The sequence below is a fragment of the Pogoniulus pusillus genome, chromosome 32, assembly GCF_015220805.1.
Source record: "Pogoniulus pusillus isolate bPogPus1 chromosome 32, bPogPus1.pri, whole genome shotgun sequence".
In the NCBI taxonomy this organism is placed as follows: Eukaryota; Metazoa; Chordata; class Aves; order Piciformes; family Lybiidae; genus Pogoniulus; species Pogoniulus pusillus.
In genome coordinates this window covers 15,412,405-15,436,883 of record NC_087295.1, presented here as the reverse complement: position 1 = coordinate 15,436,883, position 24,479 = coordinate 15,412,405, and the positions used below count along the sequence as shown (strand labels likewise).

The 24,479-nt window shown below is 47.7% G+C and overlaps 1 protein-coding gene across 1 annotated transcript in view; it reads left to right on the top strand.

Moving 5' to 3' along the window:
- The window catches only part of OSBPL10 (oxysterol binding protein like 10), a 162,363-nt gene that overhangs the window by 17,427 nt on the left and 120,457 nt on the right, over positions 1-24,479 (top strand). The window lies entirely within an intron of this gene.

Genomic DNA, 24,479 nt, shown 5'->3' with positions numbered 1-24,479 from the left:
CCCCAGCTCCCTCAGCCTCTCCTCACAGGGCTGTGCTCCAGGCACCTCCCCAGCCTTGCTGCCCTCCTCTGGACACCTTCCAGCACCTCAATATCTCTCTGGAATGGAGAAGCCCAGAACTGGACACAGCACTCAATAGGGCAGAATCAGAGGAGAGAAAGAAGTGGATACTGAAGACAGCACAAGGATAAACTGCTTTTGAAAACTGAAAATGGAAGTCTGAAAATCAGATAGTATGAATTTAAAACAAAGCCTTGGAAAGTTAAGTGAAAGAATTTGTTCTTATTTATTAATTTAGATATTGCCATTAAAAATGGCACAAAAGAAGCAGAAAGGGGGTTATGATTTTCTGAACTGCTGAGTGTGTACTGTAGTGTGGATTTTCTGGTTTTGCTTTATTTCCTCTGCCACCTTCTGTGGCAGAGCTCATTCTAGGCTGATGTGAATAGCAGCTAGGGGAAGCTACTGACAGCGTCCACCTGTATATATATTTATGTGCCAGATTTACCTTTGCTCTTTTAAACACAATGTTGTTGATGTGGAGATTGGTGCGTAACGGTGAAACTTTTTTCCCTTTAAAGGCTCCAAGTGTTTTTTTCTTACTTTATGATGGCAGTGATGAGTATCTGGCTTTTTGTAGTACTGTGGTCTTGGAAATAAATAGGCAAAGTGGCAACTTAATGCATAAAGATCTTTAGAAGTAATTGTATGCAAATCTAAATGTACTCAGGAGCATCGTTGCTACTAATAGGCTGTAAATCTCATAACATGCTGATGAAACCACCCTCTCAGGGACTCTCTGAGCTTTCTCTCTGTTTATAAGAAACAATGTTGACAGGATACCTTGTTGTGAAGATGGCTGCATATCAACTGTCAAAGATCAAACACAGATACTTCAACCTCTCATTTCAGTGAATGAATTGATAGCGAAGGCAAGGCAGACTCCAGTGAACTGCAAAGTATTGTCACAGGAAGCTGAAAATTTCCAACTACCTTAAGATGATACAGTCTGGTTTCTGCAGAGCTTTGTTTGAGCGAGCTGCTGTGGAGAAGAGATGGGGATAAGGCAGAATGCTGATCTTGAAAGCAAGATCCAAAGTTCTTCACAGAGAGAGTGATTGGGATTGGAATGGGCTGCCCAGGGAGGTGGTGGAGGCACCAAGCAAAGCCTGGCTGGGGCACTTAGTGCCATGGTCTGGTTGACTGGATAGGGCTAGGTGCTAGGTTGGACTGGCTGAGCTTGGAGGTCTCTTCCAACCTGGTTGATTCTATGGTTCTAAAGAAACATTTGCGTGGCATTGTATGTGTTCATTCTTTCCACCCAGGAACAAAAGTTACAATATAGATTGAAAAGAAAAAAAAACAACAACTCAAAAGGTAGGGAGAACAAACAGGAAGGACAGCAGAAAGTTGAGATCTTCAGGAAATCCCAAAGTTTGGCCTTAGCTTCTGTTTTGCACTTTTTTCCCATCTGTGTAAATGTATATTTCATGGAGAGCCTGTTGCTTGAAAAGAGGCTTGTTTATGCCTTGCCTGGACATGTTTTTCTGCCAGGACCCCTGGTTGTAAACAGGTTGTGTAAGCCCCACACACCCAGCTCGTGTCTCCCTGGGGTAAGCCCATGTGATCCCCATATTTGGGAAAGACCAAGCAAGTGCCTTATGCCTATTATGGTAAGGTTTGGCTGACTGCCAACCTGATTGGTCGTTCTGGTGGCCAAAGGAGCCATTAATCTCGTCCCACAGTCAATAAATAGGGGTGCACAGGTAAACAACGTGCTTGGACCCCATTGCAGCGCCCTGCCACTCAGCTCAGACCTTGCACAGTGCTGACCCTACTCGCAGCTCAGCTCTGACTCACCTGCACAGCTCAGACACATGCTCTGACCCTCACTTGCAGCGCTCAGCCGCTCAGACCCCCACACTCAGATGCCATTGCATAGCTCCGATGCTCAGAGGCTCAGACCTCATGCTCTGACCCTCATTCGCAGCTCACCTGCCTGCGTACCTTTCTTGCAGAGCTCATTTAAGCCTGCACATATATATATATGAGGAGCCTATAGTCTCCTCAGCCAGCTGTGCACATCTGCACGCTACGGTGTTCTCAGGATCAGATCCTGCATTGCTTTACCTACGGAGCTCAGACTCCCAGCAGCTGCACACATCCTGCATGCCTGCTGCCTATCAGTGCCTGGCAAGAGCCGTTGCTGCTGAGATAACCAGGAAGCAGACTCTGCATTGTCTGCACACACACACATGGCCTGCTAGCCATGAAGAACCGTGCTAGAGACAGCATGGTATTCTCCTGAAATCCTGCCAGCTGGTAAGTCCTGGACACAGCATCCAGAAGAAGCCAGCAGCACCAGAGGCAGAGATGGCCTTTTTGCCAGGAGAACAAAGGTTAGAGAAAACCAGTATTTCCCCAGAAGCTGGGAAGATTTATCCTTTCCCCTCAAGCTGGGAAGATTCCAGCCTCCAAGTCCACGGGCAGAGATCCCCTGAAGTCTGGACATTAGACACAGGCTGTGATGCAGCCCCGGAGGGTGATTAATAATGAATAAGAATTGTAAGTGAATGCTTTAATGCCTCTGTAAATATCATTTACCTCTGCCATAGGGCAGAAAGAGTTCCAGCCTGCTCTGCTGGGCAAATAGCATATGACCCCAAGCAGCGTTGAGCCACGGGGAAAACTCCTCTCTCTGTGTATAGTTTGCATGTTTGCTGGTTAATTAACAAATCCCTGTACACATTTTATCCTAGATTGTTTTCATAACCGTGTACTCACCTTTAATATTAATATACAGTGGTTGGGGGTGGCAGAGTCCAGAATATTGAATTTAATAAATCTATATTTTTATATAAAATTATCTTGCCCCAATTAATTTCTCTCCTCTGCCAAACAGGCATAGGTGCTGAGAATTCCCCTTCGCAACAGGATATTTGAAATACATACAGCTTAGGGGAAAAAAGACAGTGCTGTAACATGGCTGAGTTCTTAGCCTCTTGTATACAAAAGTGCACTGGTTAGACCACACCTTGAGCACTGTGTTCAGTTCTGGGCCCCCCAGTTTAGGAGAGACATTGAGATGCTTGAGCGTGTCCAGAGAAGGGCGAGGAGGCTGGGGAGAGGCCTTGAGCACAGCCCTACGAGGAGAGGCTGAGGGAGCTGGGATTGGTTAGCCTGGAGAAGAGGAGGCTCAGGGGAGACCTTATTGCTGTCTACAACTACCTGAGGGGAGATTGTGGCCAGGAGGAGGTTGCTCTCTTCTCTCAGGTGGCCAGCACCAGAACGAGAGGACACAGCCTCAAGCTGTGCCAGGGGAAATTTAGGCTGGAGGTGAGGAGAAAGTTCTTCACTGAGAGAGTCATTGGACACTGGAATGGGCTGCCTGGGGAGGTGGTGGAGTCGCCGTCCCTGGAGCTGTTCAAGGCAGAATTGGACGTGGCACTTGGTGCCATGGTCTGGCCTTGAGCTCTGTGGTAAAGGCAACCCTTGATGATCTATGAGGTCTCTTCCAACCCTGATGATACTGTGATACTGTGACTAAGTATTATTCTTGTGTACAAAAGTGGACTAAGTATTGTTGAAGAGGTTCCATCACTGAAGTAATATTTTAAATGAAGCAGTTGAAAGACATGGCAGCATTCCTGTGATTCAGTGTTGAGAACCTGGATGATAAATTACCTGCATTCTGAAAGGGAAAAATAACAGCTGCTATAAATAGCACAATAAAAACATGGTACAAAGTCTAAACCCAGATGTTTTATTCCATTCCCTTGCACTAAAAATTACTGTTGAAATGGATCTATTCAGAAAGCATTTACTAGATACAGATACTAGGAAGTATCTGGTTGTCCCTGTGTTCACTTAGAATATGTCATAGCAATTTGTGTCTAGAGTAGCTGTGGAGAACTATATGGGAAGTAGAGTGTGGAATGAGGAAGGAATGAAGAATCAGGTTAAAGGAATGCTGATTCTGGCATCATTGCCCAGAGCAGTGGTGGAGCTGCCATCTCTGAGGGTGTTGAAATGTTGTATGGCCCAGCTGCTTAGGGGCATGGTTTAGTGTTGACCCTTCAGTGCTGGGTTGAGGCTTGGACTGGATGATCTTTAAGGTCTTCCAACTAGATATGCTCTGGTCCTGTGACTTCTGGCATCAAGTGTGTGCCTGTATCTACCTGGAAACAACCTGGAATTTCTTTTGTATGGCTTTTGCAGGTGGTAATCAACTCTTGTCATTATGTGTTTCATCCACACTAAATGGTATGAGTGATGTACATATGTCCAGAAGCCAAAAATAGCTAGGTGAAAGACCTAGGTGAAAGGGTGGTAGTTACAGAAAAAAATAGGAAGCCAGACTGTCAAATACAGGAGCTTTGTAGTGACATTGTGGCTGGGATGACTTTGGCTGATGAAGACAGGCACATTTAAGCTGGAAAGGTGTTTCAGACTGTTACTAGTCTGTTTTGTCAGAAATGTTACTGAACATGCCATAGTCATGAAGTCTCTGCCCTTGCATCCTTGTCAGTATTGCTATAGGTTCATAGAATCATAGAATCAAGCAGGTTGAAGAGAGCTCCAAGCTCATCCAGCCCAACCTAGCACCCAGCCCTGCCCAACCAACCAGACCATGGCACTAAGTGCCCCAGCCAGGCTTGGCTTCAACACCTCCAGCCACAGCCACTCCACCACCTCCCTGGGCAGCCCATTCCAATGCCAATCACTCTCTCTGCCAGCAACTTCTTCCTAACATCCAGCCTAGACCTCCCCCTTACTTAATAAAACCAAAATACTTCCACAGCTGTTTTTTTTTAAACATTTAAACTGTATTTTGTGGTGATAGCTTTTCCTTAAAAAGGCAATCATCTTTTGTTTTTAATCTGAGAATACTGTAGGTACTTCACAACATTTGAACAAGCTGCCAGTGTGAAGCTTCCACTACTAAAGTTAGAAGAGGTGCTTGATCTCTAGCCCTGTCTTTCACCATTAAGACATTGCTGGCTGTGATATATATTTCATTTTTTGGTGAGAAAATGAAATCTGCAAGTGTCTTTCAATGACTACAAGGTGGCTTTCAAATCTGAGCATTAGCCTTTCAGTGTGCAGCAAGGTTGTTGTATCTTGAGATCTCTTACTGGTGGTTTTAGCTGTGGACTAGAAAATAGCACTTGATGAGTTGATGGCTCCTGGCAGTGATATCTGCTGAGGACAGGGTATGGCAAAAACAGGGATGAGTTATGAGTGCCTGGCAAAGAAATCAGCAAGCTGTGATACAACCTCTGTAAAACTTTGCTGACTCAAGGCAGCTAATTGAAAATTTATGCAGTGATACCCATTGGTGGGATGTGGTTATGCTTTGAATCTCACTGGATTGCAGTACTGCAGTGCCTTGCAGACAGTATCTTTCTCTTTATAGGTTGTGAATATTGAAAAGTTGTCAACTTGAAGAGTTGCTCATCTAAAAATAAACTAGGAAGAGTTTTGGATATACTTGAACCTTTCTGCCTTTTTCAGAATATGTAATGATAGAATCATAGAATCAACCAGATTGGAAGAGAGCTCCAAGCTCATCCAGTTCAACCTAGCACCCAGCCCTGGCCAATCAACCAGACCATGGCACTAAGTGCCCCAGCCAGGCTTGGCTTCAACACCTCCAGGCACAGCGACTCCACCACCTCCCTGGGCAGCCCATTCCAATGCCAATCACTCTTTCTGGCACAAACTTCCTCCTAACAGCCAGCCTAGACCTGCCCTGGCACAACTTGAGGCTGTGTCCCCTTGTTCTGTTGCTGCTTGCCTGGCAGCAGAGCCCAACCCCACCTGGCTACAGCCTCCCTTCAGGTAGTTGTAGACAGCAATGAGCTCTGCCCTGAGCCTCCTCCTCTGCTGGCTGCACACCCCCAGCTCCCTCATCCTCTCCTCACAGGGCTGTGTTCCAGGCCCCTCCCCAGCCTTGCTGCCCTTCTCTGGGCACCTTCCAGCACCTCAGCATCTCTCTTGAATGGAGGAGCCCAGAACTGGACACAGCACTCAAGGTGTGGCCTGCCCAGTGCTGAGTACAGGGACAGAGTAACTCTCCTTGTCCTGCTGCCCACACTGCTCCTGAGCCAGCCCAGGATGCCCCTGGCTCTCCTGCCCACCTGGGCACACTATATGAACTCCTTACACTTGCCAGTCCATAGTCTAATGTATACTAAGGAAAACTCTCTGGCAGTTAATACTGTTACCTCGTCTTGTAGAAGATGTCTCTGATAAAATTCCATGGATTTATTTTAAATTCACTCTGCACTCCTCCTGTACTTCATTTCCATCTCCACCTTGCTGCTGCCAGTGCTTTTCTCGCTTTGATTTTGATTTGGTTGGGGATTGATTGGCCAAGGCAGGAATGATAAAAACACAGTTATTTCTCTTTTCCTGAAACCCCCACCCCCACCTCTCGGCTGTGAGTGCAGATGAGATTGGTTATGACAGCCATGCTTAGATGCTCTGTCCTTCTCAGGGTGTCAGAGGCTCAAGCTGCATGTTTCATTCTGCAGCTCCCAGGTAATCCAGTGCTTTTCCACCCTTCTGTCCTCGCCGTGCACTGTTCCCGGGGGCTGGATGGGTCATACCCATGTTTTGGGACACACTTAGAGTGTTTTGTGGTGGTGACTTCTGATGGCTGACATTGGCAGGATCGATTTGGAACACACAGCGTGGCTTCACCAAGGGCAAATCGTGCCTGACAAACCAGGTGGACCTCAATGAAGATGTCACACCACCAATAGATGAGGGGTGAGCATCTGACATCACTTACTTGGACCTGAGCAAAGCCTCTGGCACTGACCCACACGACATCCTGGTCTCCAAGCTGCTGGAATATGAATTTGGTGGATAGATAGCTTGATGGATGAGGACATGGCTTGATGGCTGCACCCAAAGAGTGGCTGTCAATGGCTCCATGTCCAAGTGAAGGCCAGTTGCAAGTGGCATTCTCAGGGATCAATACTGGGACCAGTCTTGTTTAACATCTTTGTCAGTGCCATGGAGAGTGGCACTGAGTGCACCCTCAGCAAGTTTGCTGATGACGCCAAGCTGTGTGGTGTGGCTGACAGCTGGAGGGCAGGGATCCATCCAGAGGGCCCTGGACAGGCTGCAGAGGGTGGGCACAAGCCAAGCTCAGGAGGTTCAACAGGACCAAGTGCTAGGTCCTGCAGCTGTGTCAGGGCAATCCCAGGCACTGATATAGGCTGGACACTGAGTCGCTTGAGAGTAGGCTTTTGGGAGAGGGACTTGTGGATGCAGGTGGAGGAGAAGCTCAACAGGAGCCAGCAGTGTGCACTTGCAGCCCAGAGAGCAACCAGAGCCTGGACTGCATCAGGAGGAGTGTAGCCAGCAGGTCAATGGGGGTGATTCTCCCCCTCTACTCCACTGTGGTGTGACCCCACCTGGAGTCCTGTGTCCAGTTCTAGCCCCTGTTAGAAGAAAGGTCTGAACATGCTGGAATGTGTTGGGAGAAGGGCCCCGAGGATGCTCAGAGGGCTGGAGCACCTCTCCTGAGAAGACAGAGTGAGAGAGTTGGGACTGTTCAGTCTGGAGAAGAGGAGGCTCAGAGGAGACTTTATTGTGGCCTTCCAGTATCTGAAGGGGGCCTACAGGAAAGCTGGGGAGGGATATTTTAGGGTGCTGGGTAGTGATAGGACTAGGGGGAATGGTGCAAAAGTGAAAGTGAGTAGATAAGGCATGAAAATGTTATGTGTGCTAAAAATGAGGCATGGATGAGTGGTGACCTCAGGTTTCAGACAGAAGACTAACAACAGGAAGCTTTTGGGGGTTTTGTCCCCATGAGCTTAAAAGCTGATTTTTCAGAAGTGACACTGGACCAGATGGAGCAGAAGAGGGGTGGAAATAGTGTCTCAGCTAAGGGAACTGGAAAGCTTCATGGAACTGACAGTAGCAGTACAGAAAGCAACTTGTACAGCACAGATCTAGTGCAGTTTCTGAGGGGTGGCTGATTAAAGATGGTGCCAGACATCAGGAACAAATGTCTGAGAGGCTGAACTCGTACAGAGTTTCAACTGGATTGAATTAGTATCATGCTGAAAGGAAGATGAAGTCTGCAGCTGTAGCTCAGTTCTGGAAGTCTGCAAATGATTTGATCTCTTCTTTGGCAGTGTGTTTTCAGGGGAAAGAATTTCTGGTTCTTGAAATCCCTGCTACTCAGCTTCTCCCTGAAATGCTTATTCTGCATCGTTGTGTGCCCTGTTGTTCTTCCAGGGTTGCTGTAGCAGGCAAGCTGGCTGCTGCAGCTCCAATAGCAAGACTGGGGTTTGTTAGAGGAGCCTGAGGAAATGCTGAGAACTGATGTTAGTGTTTGAGTCTGTTCTGAAGGACTTTTTTCTCTGAGAGGGATTTTATTATTTCATTACTGGTCGTAGTTAATACTTAACTGAGGCCTCTTTCTGATCACTTGTTTGCCACTCACTTGCTCAGTACCTCAGTGATTTAACTCTGCTAATAACAGTTGTGGGTGCCACTGGCTACAGTTGTTCATCATGTACAGCAGTTTCAGTTTCACTGAGCACAGGACCTTGGTGGGGTTGGTTGGTTGCTGCTTTGCAGAGGTGATGTTCTCTGACAGGGAAGTGGAGAGCAGCAGACAATGGGACTACAGAGTAGCTGCTTCCAGCACGGCATGCATTAGTGACACATGTGATGTGAATTCAGCTGTAGCAGTGTAAGGTTCAGTATTTCTAAAAGGTACATGTTGGAAGTCAGTTTTCAACACCTGAAATGCCAAAATGTGTTCTGAGGAGGCATGCACAGAAGATACCTGCTTGGATTCCTGTGTACTTCTGAATGTTTTCCTACTTGCTCCACATGAGGGATCATTATTTATTTATTTATTTGTTATCTTGTGGTAATCTTTCCTGAAAGTGTTCCAGGAAGACCAGCAAAAGCTACAGCTCATGTCTTGAGGCCAATACAACTGTAGAAGAGCATCCTAGGTGTCTGTCCTGCAGCACAAAGGAACACAGAGGCTGTGTTTTCTTAAGTGTAGCAGGAGCGTTACATGTAGAGAACTGGGAGGCTTGGCAGATACAGCTGCAGGCTGTGTGGCCAGACAGAGCTGGGCACAGAGGAACCAGATGAGGCCCAACAGGGACAAGTGCAGAGTCCTGCACCTGGGGAGGAATAATAAACTGCAGCAGGACAGGCTGGGAGGTGACTGCTGGAGAGCAGCCCTGTGGAGAGGGACCTGGAAGTGCTGGGGGAGAACATCCATGGCACAGCAATGTGCCCTTGTGGCCAAGAAGGCCAATGGGATCCTGGGATGTACTAAGCAGAGTGTGTCCAGCAGATCCAGGAAGGTTCTCCTGCCCCTCTACTCTGCCCTGCTGAGACCTCATCTGGTGTACTGCCTTCAGTTTTGGGCTCCCCAGTTGCAGAGGGACAGGGATGTGCTGGAAAGGATCCAGTGGAGGGCTATGAGGATGGTGAGGAGACTGGAGCACTGCCTGGTGAGGAGAGGCTGAGGGACCTGGGGCTGCTTAGTCTGGCAAAGAGAAGAGAAGACTGAGAGGGGATTGAATCAATGTTTGTAAACATCTGAGGGCTGGGGGTCAGGAGCAGGCTCTGCTCACTGCTCCCTGGGATAGGACAAGGAGCAATGGATGGAAGCTGCAGCACAGGAGGTTCCAGCTCAACACAAGGGGGAACTTCTTTCCTGGAAGGGTCCCAGAGCCCTGGCACAGGCTGCCCAGAGAGGTTGTGGAGTCTCCTTCTGTGGAGCCTTTCAAGGCCTGTCTGGATGTGTTCCTGTGTGCCCTGAACTTGACTGTACAGTCCTGCTCTGGCGGGGGGGGGGCTGGACTGGATGATCTCTCTGGGTCCCTTCCAACCCCTGACATCCTGTGAGCCTGTGACAGCAGATTTGCATTTTCATTTCTAGGTTTACTTTTTTCATACACATAGATTTTTATGTTACCAGGAGGTAAGATAAAAGTTGAGTATGGTGTAAGAGAGACATGAATGAGGGAAAAAAAGTCCTATGATACTATGTAATTAAAAAATCCCCCCCCAAACCTCAGACCATATGCCATCACTTTTGGTACTTCATAGTGTTGGAAGTGAAAAAAAGACCAAATGAAAATGACTTAAGCATCAGTTTCATCCCTGCTGCTAAATACAGTGGAGTGCTGTGTCCTTAAAATAGCCTTCAAGAGGGTATGGCTTATTGAGGTTGCTTGAACTCAGTTGAGAGTATTTGTCAACAAAAGAAGGGTAACCTCACTGCATGCTCCTCACTGCTACTCACTCCTTATTTTTCTCTGACTCTGAGCTCCTGTTGATTGCATGGTAATGGAATTCAGGAGTATTAAGGAGCTGGAACATGTCCAGAGAAGGGCAGTGGTGCTTGTGAAGGGCCTGGAGCATGTGTCTTACAGGGAGCATCTGAGTGAGTGGGGACTGTGCAGTGTAGAGAAGAGGAGGCTGAAGGGAGACCTTATTGCTCTCTACAGCTCCCTGAAGGCAGGTTGGGGTGAGGAGGAGGCCAACCTCTTCTCTGTGATGACAAGTGACAGGAGTAGAGGAAATGGTTGCCAGCTGTGCCAGGGAAGGTTTAGGCTGGACATCAGGGAATATTTCACTGAAAGGGTTCTCAAACACTGGAATGGTCTGCCCAGGGTGGTAGTGGAGTTGCCATCTCTGGGGGTGCTCAAGTGGTGTGTGGACCTGGCACTTAGGGACATGGGTTAATGTTGACCTTTCTGGGTCCAGGAGTTGGACTGAATGATCATTGAGGTCTCCTCCAGTCAGATCTGTTCTGTGATTCTATAAGATGGTGGAAAATTCACCTGGCTAAAAAGGATGAAAAAAATATTAAACTGTATGTATATTTGGTATTGATATCTTTCTTGTTAAGTACTTAAGCTTCAAAGTGCTCCACTTGCATCTTTGATCCAGTTACATCTTTCAGCTTGGACAAGAGGAGGAAGTTGTTGAGCATGAGAGTGGTGAGAGGCTGGAATGGGTTGCCCAGGGAGGTGGTTGAGGCCCCGTGGCTGGAGGTGTTTAAGGCCAGGCTGGCTGAGGCTGTGGGCAGCCTGCTCTAGGGTAAAGTGTCACTGCCCGTGGCTGATCCTTGTGGTCCCTTCCAACCCTGACTGATTCTATGATTGTATGATGCTTCCTGCTTAGTCTAATGAAACACTGCAGCTATGAGTAGGAGGTGTAATGCTCTATGTAGCTTAAGAGAAGGATGTGAATGTACTGTCAAAATGATGTCTCATGTTGGCTTTTCTGTTGGAAAAAAACAAATTCATTTCTTTGCAGATGTGTTCAAGATGTTGAACTAATTTTTTGTCAGAAGCAGGAAAGAAGCCTAATCTTCACTAACTGAATACTTAGCCCACAGTACATCTAATCCAGTGCAGGGGAATGTTTTGCTCTGGATAGTGGTTGGAAGTCTATCTGGCTCAGTGTTCTATTATTGACTGTAGTGTGTGATGGTTTGGGTGTTACCCTCCCCCCCACACCCTGAAAATCACCCAGACTAGACTCAGCCAGCTCTGGAAATTGAATGGAGCTTATATTTACAGCTAGCAGAATACACAAGCAGATAGTTACAGTATATACAGTTATAGACAGAGATATACAAGGTAAAAGGTAAACAGAAATACAACTCCCCTCCCAGAAATCTGAGTCCCCAGGAGGGGCTCCCAACTGCCCTTTCACCTTTCCCCCCCCCCTCTTGACCTTACCCTAGTCCCAAGGTAGAAAGGAGGTTTGGCCAGGGGGGTAGGAAGCAAAGTGGATTAATCAGAGAGGTATCAGAGAGGCTAGAGAGAAAAGCAGCTCAGCCAGTTCCCCCAGAAGAAGCAGAAGTGACTCCTTATCCATGTTTGCATGTTCTTATACCTCTCAGCAAGCCTATGAGTGAGGTGGGCACCAGCCTTGTTCTCCTCTCACAGCCTGTGATCTAGCCCTTCTCACCTATACATTCTAGCCAGGCTCAAACCTGCACATAGTGTCAAACGTTTCTTCAGCTTTCTCTTAGCTTTGGTTGCATTTGCTGAACACCTTTTGGCACATCCAGTTGCCAGGTTGTTCTGCTTGCCTACTCCTTTATCCTCCCATCTCATCTGCAGTTTGTCCCTCACACGTGGTCACGATCAAACCGCGGTTCTGCCTCCCTGATTAATTCCCAGTAAGGCCCTATCTATCCAAGCTTTATGTTGCTGGCAGCTTTTTATTGAGGGAGTTTATGACTCCTGTGTAAGCTTTGGTGTTTAATTTTTAAGTATTTAAAATGAGGGAGGAGTTAAGCAACAGTGAAGACAGTTCAGTGATTTACCTGGTTTATTTTTCAAGCAGTGCTACATTTAGACCAGTGCAGAGTTTATAGCATGGCATTTACAGCTCAGTTGCATGACTTAAGATACCTTTCTTGTGCCTTTGGGATTTTTACAGTTTCTCTTAAGGCAACCTTTATTTCCAGTAAGCAATAAAAATGACTTAGAAAGAATGGACCATTTGCTTTCACTGACATATGGTCTTTTTTATTCACATGCAGATCTACTCCCTGAAGTTCCTTGACTTGCCACTGCAGGTTCCTAACTTTTGTTCGTGGGACCATATTCCCCTGGGAACAAAAGACTCATTTGGGTTCACCTCTCTGCATAATTTCCCTCACTTTTAACTTGGAGACTTGCAGCACAAGTACTTAGAACTGAGATAACAACTACTTTTGTCCAGGTAGCTGGCTCAAGAAATGACCTGAATGACATTCCTAATTTCCACTGTCATTATTAAATTGGACAAAAAGCAGCACTTGAAGGCACCAAGCTCAATTAACTAATCTAATTGAAGCTAGAGCAGCTTTGTAACTTCAGCTGCTCTGTTTGCAGTCTGATTACCTGAACAGTTTGCCTGATATTCCCAGCTGGAGGCATTTGTGCCATCCCTTGGTTGACCATCCAGCAATTGTCTCTTTTTTAGCTTCACTGTTTGTTCTGTTGTTCAGGGTCATTCTCTGTGCATTTTATTTGTTTCATTAATATTTCAGTCCCAGAAAGTATTCTATCTTTGGGTAAAATCCTAACTAACTTTAGGTCTGGCATAAAAAATCAGGGTCATATTGATCGCCTCATATCTGAGTGCTTTTCTGTGTACAGTCTGTAATTCTTAGCAGCCAAAGAGAGCTCTGGAAATGTGCAGATGTGGATATATGAAGGTGCCTTCCCTAGATGGGACATAATGTACAGATGTGGATATATGAAGGTGCCTTCCCTGGGTGGGACATAACATGTGCAGATGTTGATATATGAAGGTGCCTTCCCTAGATGGGACATAATGTACAGATGTGGATATATGAAGGTGCCTTCCCTGGGTGGGACATAACATGTGCAGATGTTGATATATGAAGGTGCCTTCCCTGAGTGGGACATAATATCCAATAACAGTAGTGCTGTGTTGGTTTAGGGTTAGCTTTTGCTAGTAAAGACTGAGAGTTCTTAGAGAAGAGGGAGAAGGAGCTGAGAGGTATGAATCAGAGAAGTGTAAACCACCTTTACCTTTAGCATGTCATTGTTACAGTCTCACAGTATCCCAGTATCACCAAGGTTGGAAGAGACCTCACAGATCATCAAGTCCAACCCTTTACCACAGAGCTCAAGGCCAGACCATGGCACCAAGTGCCACGTCCAGTCCTGCCTTGAACAGCTCCAGGGACGGCGACTCCACCACCTCCCCGGGCAGCCCATTCCAGTGTCCAATGACTCTCTCAGGGAAGAACTTTCTCCTCACCTCCAGCCTAAATCTCCCCTGGCACAGCCTGAGGCTGTGTCCTCTTGTTCTGGTGCTGGCCACCTGAGAGAAGAGAGCAACCTCCTCCTGGCCACAACCACCCCTCAGGTAGTTGTAGACAGCAATAAGGTCTGCCCTGAGCCTCCTCTTCTCCAGGCTAACCAATCCCAGCTCCCTCAGCCTCTCCTCGTAGGGCTGTGCTCAAGGCCTCTCCCCAGCCTCGTTGCCCTTCTCTGGACACGCTCAAGCATCTCAATGTCCCTCCTAAACTGGGGGGCCCAGAACTGAACACAGCACTCAAGGTGTGGTCTAAGCAGGGCAGAGTACAGGGGCAGAATGACCTCCCTGCTCCTGCTGGCCACATCATTCCTGATGCAGGCCAGGATGCCACTGGCTCTCTTGGCCACCTGGGCACACTGCTGGCTCATGTTCAGGTGGGTATCAATCAGCACCCCCAGATCCCTCTCTGTCTGGCTGCTCTCAGCCACTCCGACCCCAGCCTGTATCTCTCCATGGGGTTGTTGTAGCCAAAGTGCAGCACCCTGCACTTGGAGCTATTGAACCCCATCCCATTGGACTCTGCCCATCTGTCCAGGCGGTCAAGGTCCTGCTGCAAAGCCCTTCTGCCTTCCAACCCAGCCACATCTGCCCCCAGCTTGGTGTCATCTGCAAACTTGCTGATGACTGACTCCATGCCCTCATCCAGGTCATCTATGAAGATGTTAAAGAGGATGGGGCCCAGCACAGATCCCTGAGGGACACCACTAGTGACAGCTGCCAGCTGGATGTGGCACCATTCACCACCACTCTCTGGGCTCAGCCCTCCAGCCAGTTCCTAACCCAGCACAGAGTGTTGCCATCCAAGCCATGGGCTGACAGCTTAGCCAGCAGTTTGCTGAGGGGGACAGCAAACTGTGTTGATACTCTGTAAGAGGGAAGTGATACAGAAGTTTAGGCTGGGGTCAATGGAAGGTATTGTGTAGTAGACATAGTCTGCACACTTCCTGTATCTCCTGTCCTTTAGTTGCTGAAGGTGACGGAGAGGTGTGTGGGGGGGTGTATTTTGGTTGAATAGATGTTTTTAGCTCAGACACCTCTTTCAGAGGTGTGTATGTTTGGGATTTCAAAAAAATTAGTAGCTGCAAATTGTAGAGAACTTGGATTGTTGAGATAAAACTGTAATTTAGAACCATCTGACTTGCACAAGTTCAGTGGCTTCTGGTTTTCTTTAAACTCTGGTGCCTGGTAGTAGTGCTAGAGAAGCAGCAGTTCCATGCTCCCTGTGAGTGTCTGTCATGTTAGCTGTTCTATTAGGTTACTGAATTTGCTGCTCTCTTATTCTAGTGCATGAGAACCAGGCTGGCATTTAATTCATTTATGGATATTGTAATAGCAAGTACCAGCAGGACCAAGGCAAGGTCACATCTCTCGGTCTGAAGTTTCCTACAGAATATGGCAGGTAGCAGACAGAAATCTCTATCCAGTACTGCCCTTGGTCAAGTGTCCTTTCATTATTAATCTTTCTTTATCTATGACCTTCCTGGAAGTGTGTTGTCTATCTGTGTGTGCATGTCCCTGCTGCTGCAAGATTAATACATAATAGTGTCAGTCACTATTGAACTCATTCCTGCTCTGAGCAGCTGTGTGCACACTGACTGCATTCAGGAACTGGTTCAGGAGCAGTGTGGGCAGCAGGACGAGGGAGGTTCTTCTGCCCCTGTACAGCACTGCTCAGGCCACACCTTGAGTGCTGTGTCCAGTTCTGGGCTCCTCAATTGCAGAGAGATGTTGAGGTGCTGGAATGTGTCCAGAGAAGGGCGATGAAGCTGGTGAGGGGCCTGGAGCACAGCCCTGTGAGGAGAGGCTGAGGGAGCTGGGGGTGTGCAGCCTGCAGAAGAGGAGGCTCAGGGCAGAGCTCACTGCTGGCTACAACTACCTGAAGGGAGGCTGTAGCCAGGTGGAGTTGGTCTCTTCTCCCGGACAACCAGCAACAGAACAAGGGGACACAGTCTCAAGCTGTGCTGGTGGAGGTCTAGGCTGGATGTTAGGAGGAAGTTGTTGGCAGAGAGAGTGATTGGCATTGGAATGGGCTGCCCAGGGAGGTGGTGGAGTCGCTGTGCCTGGAGGTGTTGAAGCAAAGCCTGAATGGGGCACTTAGTTGACTGGCCGGGACTGGGTGTTAGGTTGGAGGTGTCTTCCAACCTGGTTGATTCTATGATTCTATGATTCAGTGCTACAGTCTTTTTAATGACTTTTAAAGATGTCTGTGGGACGTTTGCATTTTCTTAGTCCATTGAATGTGTAATGCTTTATGTGGTGGAGCCTTTGGATCAGCATTTCAGGCTGCCCAATTTTGTCATTTGGCTAATTGGAGAGTTGTATTTTTGCTATGTTAGGCTATCTTCTAAATGGTTTGTGTTGTATTTTGTAAGTACTCATGGAAGAGGTGTTGATGCAGGTTTTCACAGTCTCACAGTATCATCAAGGTTGGAAGTGACCTCACAGATCATCAAGCCCAACCTTTTACCACAGAGCTCAAGGCCAGACCATGGCACCAAGTGCCACGTCCAGTCCTGCCTTGAACAGCTCCAGGGACGGCGACTCCACCACCTCCCCGGGCAGCCCATTCCAGTGTCCAATGACTCTCTCAGGGAAGAACTTTCTCCTCACCTCCAGCCTAAATCTCCCCTGGCACAGCCTGAGGCTGTGTCCTCTTGTTCTGGTGCTGGCCACCTGAGAGAAGAGAGCAACCTCCTCCTGGCCACAACCTCCCCTCAGGTAGTTGTAGACAGCAATAAGGTCTGCCCTGAGCCTCCTCTTCTCCAGGCTAACCAATCCCAGCTCCCTCAGCCTCTCCTCGTAGGGCTGTGCTCAAGGCCTCTCCCCAGCCTCGTTGCCCTTCTCTGGACATGCTCAAGCATCTCAATGTCCCTCCTAAACTGGGGGGCCCAGAACTGAACACAGGACTCAAGGTGTGGTCTAACCAGTGCAGAGTACAGGGGCAGAATGACCTCCCTGTTTTGATGTGCAGACCTGCTGTGCCGAACGTGTGAAGTGTTGTGACTTGTTACAGAAAGCATCAAGCAAGTGCTGTGTTTTTTTGGGGGAGAGCAGGTATTTTGCTACAGAAAAGAATAAGCAATAAGGTTCCTGGCATGACTAGCATAGTTTGGGGAGATACTTAAAATGTTGTGGTGATGCTGCTAATGTGATTAGAGAGCATTACAAGCTCTAATAGGGAAAACCTGTTCTTGCGAGCTCTATGCGGCTGTATGCTAGTTTGAAGCAAGCTGGAATGTTTTGGTAAAAGAACTAGATAACAGGCAGTGAAATGAAAAACAATTGTGTCAACTTCTCTCACAGTCATGCTGAGAGCTCTGGGAAGAAAAAGTAAAACATTCTCCATTTTGTCCTTTCATTCTGCCTTTGCCTTCAGACCTGGTCACATCTCATTAACCTTGCTCCCACTAACCTTGCTCCCTAACCTCTTGGCTGCACCTCTCTTCTTCCTGAGAACTGGGGTAAGGTTGAGAGGGCAAGGGGAGGTGTTGAGGTGGTTTGAGAGCCCCTCCTGGGGACTCAGGCTTCTGGGAGGGGAGTTGTGCTTCTGTATTGTTTATCCTTTGTATATTTCTGTCTATAACTGTATATATTGTAAATAGCTGCCTGTATATTTGCTGCTGTAAAATAAATAGCTTCATTTATATTCCCAGAGGCCGTCTGAGTTAGCTGGGGCAAATTCAAAAGTGTGGGGGGGCGGGTAAGAGCCCAAACCATCACAGGCTGAATGTCTTGTGTCCCGGGTTAGGGTGCATCCCTCCGCTGGTACAATGCATTCACTACAACACGCATTGTTTTTGAAAGGCAGGGGAAAAAAGAAATAGTATTTCTTATAGCTTAAATGTAACAGCATAAGGAGAGTAAACTACTAGAGAAATATAACAACCTTAGTGAAAATGGGGAAGGGGTCAAGTGGTGGTGAAGCAGCAAAAGCAGCAGCAGCCAAAACAGCGTCGGGAAGTGTAGCAGCAGGCGCAGCTGAAACAGCAGAAGCAGCAAGGGGAAGGTCCAAGCTGTGCTTCCAGGCATAAAGCTCCTGATGCTCCTATGAAATGACATTAACTTATCCATTGGTGCCATTCTATGGCCTACCCCTGGAATGTTCACCTCTCCACTCAGAGCTTCTGCTTCTAAGTTTCTGTGTTCTGAGTATTTTTTCTGTCTGAGCCAGAAATCTGGCTCCAACGGCAGCAGTCTTGTTATATGTGTGCTTTATTTTGAGGAATTCACTGGTGGTTATTTTTGCCCCACAGTTTTTAGTTATTTATCCCCCAGTATGTAATTACCTCTATGTACATGATTTGTTATGGTATTGAAAGCAAACGAGTCAGTTTTTCTCAGTTGCTTACTTCTTACCTCGTTTACTTAGAGCTCCTCTTGTTTCTTTGGATAGACTTAAGTTAGTTTCCCATTTGAGTGTTCCTTGGCTAAGCAAAGTACAGGCTTTCTGTGGGTATCCTAGGGGTGTCCTGTCACTGAGAACCAATTTAGCATCAGAGTCTTGTGGCATACAGAGCACTGCCTTTCCCCTCAGATGGGGAGCAGAGTTGCTGTGTGTAGTTGTCTCTTAGAGAGACAAAAACAGAATCATAGAAGTGTTTTGGTTGGAAGAGACCAATCATGAACCCAGCACTGCTAGGCCACCAGTAGCCTGTCACCCTAAGCACTGCATCAAAACATATCCTAAATACCTCCAGAGATGTTGACTCCAGTTACTTCTCTGGACAGCCTGTGCACAGCCACAACCCTTTTGGTGAATCAGTTTTTCTTGCTGTCCAATCCAAACCTCCCCTGGTGCAACTTGAGGCCATTTCCTCTTGTCCTGTTGCTTGTTACCTAGGAGAAATACCAACATCCACCTTACTAATACCTCCTCTCAGGTAATTGCAGGGAGTGATAAGGTCACCCCCAAGTCTCCTTTTTTCCAGGCCAAACAATCCAGTCCCCTCAGCCTCTCCTCATCAGACTTCTCCAGACCATTCACCAGCTCTGTTGCCCTTCCATGAACTTGCTCCACCACCTCAGTGTCTTTCTTGGAGTGTCTCAAAACTGAATCCAGTATTCAAGGTGTGACCTCACCAGTGGAGACAAACAGTTCTGTGGTCCTGGTTAGGGTTAGGGTTATGGACACACAGGTCTGATACAAGCCAGAATGCTGCTGACTTTCTGGGCCACCTGGGCAGACTGCTGGCTCATAGTCATCCAGCTGTTGACCAATGTACCCTGGTGCCTTTCTGCTGGGCATCTTTTCAGCCTCTCTCATGACCAAAGAGCAGGACTTTGTTAAACCTTGTATAATTGGCCTCAAACCAACCTGTCCAGATCCCTCTATAGAACTTTCCTACCTTTGAGTAGATCAACACTCTCCTAACTTGGTGTTACCTGCAAAATTCCTGAGGATGCACTTGGTCCTCTCATCTGGAGCACTGATAAAGACAGTAAAGAGAACCAGCCCCGGTACTGAGAGCTGGCCCAGATACTGAGCCCTGAGGAACAGTGCCTGTGACCAGTCCACCAACTGCATTTACCTCCACTCACCATCATTCTTTGGATCTGGCCATCAAGGCATTCTCTTTGCCCAGCAAAGCATCCATCCATCTGAGCCATGAACAGCCAGTTTCCCCAGGAGCATTCTGTGGCAAACAGTGTCAAAAGCTTTTCAGAGTCAAGGTGGACAACATCCACAGCCCATCCCTCATCCACTTAGCATGTTTTATATGTTTCCTGGATCTCACTTTGGAATTGCATAGAAGTCTTTCTGAAGCTTATTGTGCTTTATTTACATGGCAATGAATAGAAGTGATGTGGAATTTCCTTGTTCTTGTTTAGATCTTATGAAGGAAAATATGTTTTCTTAGCTGGAAGCTCTGTTCTTCATCTGTGACCCGGATTGAGCTAGATAGTAAGACTGCCATAACTAAGATTGCACCAGCCCAGTTATTCCCCCAGTTAAGTCACTGATCTCTGATCTGCAGTAAAAATGAGAGCCTGCTTGATGGTTTAGCAGTAGTGAATTTAGAGCAGTTAAGGGAGGTGCAAGGAATATGAAGTGATACACAGTAGCGTTGGCCAGCCAGTTTGGTGGGCTGTTTATGGTGTCAGTCTCAAATGTGTCTTTTGTTTGTGTGTTTGCCCCTCAATTGCAATTATTACCCTTCAAGGTGGCCATATTATGCTAGAGTGTAGATTAGTATACAGTTATCCACTAATCTTTATGAATTCCACACCCAGTGGGTAAAAATTAGTGAGCAAACTGAGGAAGTGTGGGATGGAAGAGCAGGCAGTGGGGTGGGTTAGGAACTGGTTGCAAGATAGAGTTCAGAGAGTGGTGATCAATGGTGCCAGGTCCAGCTGGAGAGCTGTGACCAGTGGTGTCCCCCAGGGATCAGTGCTGGGGGCAGTCCTGTTCAACATCTTCATCAATGCCATTGATGAGGGCACAGTCAGACAAGAGTCTGCTCAGCAGGTTTGCTGAGGACACCAAACTGGGAGGCTTGGCTGATACAGCTGCAGGCTGTGTCAGGAGAAGGGCCCCGAGGATGCTCAGAGGGCTGGAGCACCGCTCCCGTGAGGACAGAGTGAGGGATCTGGGGCTGTTCAGTCTGGAGAGGAGAAGGCTTGAAGGACACCTTATTGTGGCCTTCCAGTATCTGAAGGGGGCATACAGGAAAGCTGGGGAGGCACTTTTTGGGGTGCTGGGTAGTGACAGGACTAGGGGAAATGGAGCAAAACTAGAAGTGAGTAGATTTAGAGTGGGTGTTAGAAAGGTCTTCATCATGAGGGTGGTGAGACACTGGATCAGGTTGCCCAGAGAGGTGGTGGAAGCCTCATCCCTGGATGTTTTTGAGGCCAGGCTGGATGTGGCTCTGAGCAGTGTGATCTAGTGTGAGGTATCCTTGCCCATGGCAGGGGGGTTGGAAGCAGATGATCTTTGAAGTTCCTTGCAACCCTCACAATTCTATGTTTCTAATTGGCATGGCAAGCAGAAGTCGATGAACTGATGAGCTGGTCAGCAGCAATTGTAGCTTCTGTATAGGCTGGATATTAGGAAGAAGTTCTTCACAGAGAGAGTGATTGGCATTGGAATGGGCTGCCCAGGGAGGTGGTGGAGGCACTGTCCCTGGGGGTCTTCAAGAAAAGCCTGGATGAGGCACTTAGTGCCATGGTCTGGTTGATTGGTTAGGGCTGGGTGCTAGGTTGGCCTGGATGATCTTGGAGGTCTCTTCCAACCTGGTTGATTCTATGATTCTATGATTGTAAGTGATGCTTTGGTTCATAAGGCAGGCTTGCTTGTTGACTTAAGGACTGACTGGGACTTAACAAACCAGGGAAGATTTCTCTTAAAGTTTCATTTGTGTGAAAGGTCTGTGGATGTTAAAATGATGAAGGGCAGGATATGAAAACCCAGTGTGCATTCAGAGTCCTTTATTGAACACTGTGGATCTTACATGTTCTAATGTCAGAAAACAATAAATTGAGGAACCTCAGTGCATAAAGGATATCAATTACTGAACTGTAAGCATGTTCTCCCAGCCACCTGTCTTTAAATGATGGCTTCAGAGGGTTTTTTAGCAGTGTTGACTGTTACACATGTATGCAGTGCTTTATTGGTGTGAATAATTCCGTTATGGCTCAAGGGAAAAGAGAAACATAGCTGCAAAAACATAATCTTTAAGAAGGCCTAATAAGACACAGTGTTCTGGAAATGAAGTATATCTGCATGGCATCTCTTTGAGTTAGTGGAACCATGAACTTTGCTTTTTGTAGATGCAGTCATAGAATCATAGAATAATGGAATCAAGAGACCTCCAAGATCATCCAGCCCCACCTAGAACCCAGCCCTGGCCAATCAACCAGACCATGGCACTAAGTGCCCCAGCCAGGCTTGGCTTCAACATCTCCAGGCACGGTGACTCCACCACCTCCCTGGGCAGCCCATTCCAATGCCAATCACTCTCTCTGCCAACAACTTCCTCCTAACATCCAGCCTAGACCTCCCTTGGCACAGCTTGAGACTGTGTCCCCTTGTTCTGTTGCTGCTTGTCTGGCAGCAGAGCCCAACCCCACCTGGCTACAGCCTCCCTTCAGGTAGTTGTAGGCAGCAATGAGCTCTGCCCTGAGCCTCCTCTTCTGCAGGCTGCACACCCCCAGCTCCCTCAGCCTCTCCTCACAGGGCTGTGCTCCAGGCCCCTCACCAGCTTTTCTGAATGTGTTCCAGCACCTCAGCATCTCTCTGGAATGGAGGAGCCCAGAACTGGACACAGCACTCAAGGTGTGGCCTGCCCAGTGCTGAGCACAGGGGCAGAATAATCTCTCTTGTCCTACTGGCCACACTGTTTGGCGCAGATGAGCCCTGGCATTAGACACTCCACCCATGAAGGATGGATTGAGTCCCCAGCTGAAGCTCTGACGGGGATTGCAGTTTTCCAGTTGCAGAAATCTTCATATAAAACCCAAATCCTCCATCACATGGATCCAAACTGGGAAGTTGTACAAAATCTGTTCCAGAAAACTGACTGAAGTGAGAAAGAAGAGTGTGAAGAGATTTGAGATCACAAGGGTTATGTTGGAAGGATTTCTAGGTAGCATTGCCAGAACTTCTTGGAATCATGGAGTAGTGAGAACTTAGTTTCAGATGGCTGATTTCTGAGGTGAGAAAAGAGATGTTTGTTTCTCCTGAGAACATACCTTTGAGTACATTGCAGACTTGCTTCCAAGTGACACCTTCAGTGAGCAGTGTACCGTGTTACAGATGTGTAAGTGAATGTTGAGGTGCCTAGAAATGCTTTGCTTAATTCAGACAAATAAATGCAGAAGTATGCACTTCCATGCACACATGGGTGGCTGTGGCCTCTTTGGGAGAGACATCTCAACGAGGCAAGGGGGTGGAGGTGCTCTTTATGTGAGGGAGCAACTAGAATGCCTTGAGTTCTGTCCAGGTGTGATGGTTTCAGAGTTCCCTGCTCCCCCCCCCCCAACCCCCCTTACAAATCACCCAGGCTAGACTCAGCCAGCTGGGAGTTAAGGAATGAAGCTTTATACTCACAGCTCAGCACAAGATACAAGCAGAGAGTTACAGCAGTTACAGCTACAGACAGAAATAGACAAGGTAAAGGTAACACAGAAACACAACAGCCCTGCCAGAAACCAGAGTGCCCAGGAGGGGCTCCCAACCACTCTTCCACCTTCCTTCCACCCCCCTGCCTCATCCCAGACTTGCCTTACATGCAAGGTGAGTTTGGAGGATCAGCCAGGGGGGTTAGAAGCAGAAGGATTAGTTGCACAGAGGAAGCCTAGGGAGAAACACAGACTCTCAGGGACAGAGACTCACACACACTGTCTTACATATGTTTTTGTTCTTGTTTTTATCCATCTCAGCAAGCCTGTGAGTGCAGCAGACATCAGCACTGTTTCCTTTTCACAGCCTAACATCTAATCTCTCTCATTAAAATATTCCACTTTGCCTCAAACTATCACACCAGGGGTGGATAGGGGTGAGCTGATAGCTTGTGGTTGTGAGTTAAAGGACAGGCTAGCAGGGGTGATACAGTTGTGGGTGTTTATTACAGCCACCTGGCCAGGATCAGGAGGTTGCTGAGGCTTTCTACAGGCAGCTAACCACAGCCTCACAATCACAGGCCCTGGTTCTGAGAGGTGGTTTTAACTATCCAGGTATTTGCTGCAGGGCTGCTCAGCAGCCAGCCACAGTTCCTCCAGTGCATCCCAATGTGTGTCCATACTTCCCTAGTACTTAGCTGTAAACTGAATGATCAGTTCCCTTGACTAGTTTCCAGAGTTACACTTGACAACTACATATAGAATATCACAAAGCTGAAAATGCCATGTCTGGTGTAATAGAAAATACCCTGGCACCAGCCTTGTCCCTCTGCAGTCACCTTTTCAAATGAGAAGTTGTGGGCAAGTAGCATGTCTTTCAAAGGTATGCATAAAAGAAATGAGGAGAGGCCAAAAGTCTCTAAAAGCAGCAGTCTCATAATTCTTCAGTGGAACCTCCTCTGCAAAGAATTCCTTTTCTTGCTTTTGTGTCTTCTGTTTCATATGTGAACATCATCCTTAATCTGAAAGAAACACGTTTGCTCATGCAGCTCAGACAGCAACTCTCTGCTGGGCTGCAGCAAGAGCAGTGTGGGCAGCAGGGCAAGGGAGGGGATTCTGCCCCTTGGCTCTGCTCTCCTCAGACCCCACCTGCAGTCCTGGGGGCAGTTCTGGAGCCCCCAACATAAACAGGACATGGAACTCTTGGAGCCAGTCCAGAGGAGGCCACCAAGATGCTCAGAGGGCGCAGCAGCTCTGCTCTGAGGACAGGCTGAGAGAGTTGGGGCTGTGCAGCCTGGAGAAGAGAAGGCTTTGAGGAGACCTTGGAGTGGCCTTCCAGTATCTGAAGGGGGCTACAGGAAGGCTGAGGAGGGACTATTGACAAGGTCTTGTAATGACAGGACAAGGGGGAATGGGTTTGAACTGGCAGAGGGGAGATTCAAAGTAGATATTAGGACGAAGTTGTTTGCAGTGAGGGTGGTGAGACACTGGCACAGGTTGCCCAGGGAGGTTGTGGCTGCTCCCTGCCTGGAGGTGTTCAAGGCCAGGTTGGATGAGGCCTTGAACAACCTGTT